Raw genomic sequence first — 2105 nt, 5'->3', positions numbered from 1 at the left:
GGCCAGCACCATACAATTTTATTTTTCCAGAAAAATAAACTACAGAGATTTTTTTATTTAGAAAAAGCAATAGCATAGTATCATGTACTGACAGGAGTTTCATTAACAAAACAATTAATAGGAGAGCATATCTGTTGCAAAAATTAAAGACAGATTTTCATGGCAGGAAGTTAATGCCAAGTCAGTGACTCCTGAATTCGTCAGAGTATGGCCGGCAGCTCAGGGATGCTACGTTTTCTTTCACTAAAGACACTTTTCTTGGGCAGGTTAATGTCCCCCCCCTTAGTATTTAATGCTGTCAAAGCTATGATTAATATTTTACTCAGAATTTTTAAGAGAAAGTCTTCACAAAATTAACAATACAGATCTTCAAGTAATTAGGACCACTCAGAGGCACCTGAAAAGAATTCCATGTATGGATTCATTGTTTTTTTCTTTTATTCTTTGAATTAAATTCAGTGAAAGTTTTAAGGCGGGAAAAAAGTCAGTTATCTATTCATTCCCTCATGTTTTAATTAAACAATTTTAGCGATTACGTAGAAAAACACATTTTACATGTTGCTGTAAAGCACTTTTCTGGAACTGGTCACTGATTTAAGACATCGGAAGATCATGATAGGCCACCTATCTTCCTGTAACGTGATGGTAAATCTGTCTCTCGATGTCTGAAACCAGAGTACTGGCACCTATTTGGAACAGTTCTGGCGTCAGCCATTCATCTCCCAGCTCTTCCTTCACAAGAGAGAGACAAGCAAGGGAATCCTTGGCATTTTTTAAAGCCTACCTTGTTTCCAGTTTTCCAGAAGAAATCTCTAATGGCCGGCAGCATTACTATAGCTACTGGGAAAGTGGCATTTACCGTTTCTTTTCCAGTAGAGGTCTTAATAAAGTCTGATCCTGCCATCATTGCGATCATACTGGCTTTATAGACATGAGTAAGAGATCCAAGTTCTCCTGTTGCTAAGATGGTTTTGAGATGAGCCCCCCACAGGCCTTGCGAAACTGACGAATCTCATCACACAGGGCTTCCCGCTGGCCGGTCAGCACCAAGGTCCTATTAATCACCACATCGATTTCCGTAACTCCATTTTCCACAGCCAATCTGATCTCTTCCAATTGTGTTTTTAAATGAGTCTGTCCAGGGCGCCTGGGTGGCTCAGTTGGTTGGGCGACTGCCTTCGGCTCAGGTCATGATCCTGGAGTCCCGGGATCAAGTCCCACATCGGGCTCCCTGCTCAGCAGGGAGTCTGCTTCTCCCTCTGACCCTCTTCCCTCTCGTGCTATCTCTCATTCTCTCTCTCAAATAAATAAATAAATAAATGAGTCTGTCCAGCTGGAAAGCCAGTGAGCACGGAAGCCACTGGGATGGTACAGCCGGGGCCTTCAGTGCTTTAACCGCATCACACACCCGCGTGGGGTAGACATAAACAGCAGTGGTCATAAGGCCTTTATCACACATATTTAAACTTTTTAAGAGAGCTTCCCAGATTGGATACTTGGCTTTATAACAGAGGCTTTGAACATTGGATGATATGTCATCGTCTGAAAGTGTAGTAAGACTTATAAAGGTAATGGCTTTCAGGAGCCAAGCAGCTTGCCACTCCTTTTTCACGGTTCTGCAAGCCTGGATTTATTCTGCATGCCTCAGAACTGCGGGTTGATTCATTTCTCACTTTTATTCCTAGATTTTTTTTTCTTGATGCAATTGTAAATGGCATTGTTTTCTTATTTTCTCTTTGTGGAAGTTTGTCATCCCTATACAGAAATGCAACAAGTTGGGACACCTGGTGGCTTAGTCAGTTTAAGCGTCTGTCTTTGGCTCAGGTCACAATCCCAGGGTCCTGGCATCGAGACCCTCATTGGGTTCCCTCCTCAGTGGGGTGTCGGCTTCTCTGTCCCCTTCTGCTGCTCACCCTGCTTGTGCTGTTTCTCTCTCTCTGTCAAATAAATAAATAAAATCTTAAAAAAAAAATTCAACAGGTCTCTGTATATTGACTTTGTATCCTGCAGCTTTACTGAATTTATTTATTCTAACAGTTTTTTGGTGGAATCTTTAGAGATTTCTATATATAGTATGTCATTTGCAAATAGTGACAGTTTTCCTA

The 2105-nt window shown here is 41.5% G+C and overlaps 1 pseudogene; it reads right to left on the bottom strand.

Annotated features, from left to right (window-relative positions):
- Positions 1-303: 303 nt before the first annotated feature.
- Positions 304-1666, bottom strand: LOC112818686 (deoxyribose-phosphate aldolase pseudogene; annotated as a pseudogene).
- Positions 1667-2105: the final 439 nt, after the last annotated feature.

The sequence above is a fragment of the Callorhinus ursinus genome, unplaced genomic scaffold (genome assembly GCF_003265705.2).
Source record: "Callorhinus ursinus isolate GAN/ISIS: 27379988/994484 unplaced genomic scaffold, GSC_fseal_2.0 scaffold1033, whole genome shotgun sequence".
Classification (NCBI taxonomy): Eukaryota; Metazoa; Chordata; class Mammalia; order Carnivora; family Otariidae; genus Callorhinus; species Callorhinus ursinus.
The sequence above is the reverse complement of the archived record's forward strand: the minus strand, read 5'-3'. Positions and strand labels throughout refer to the sequence as shown.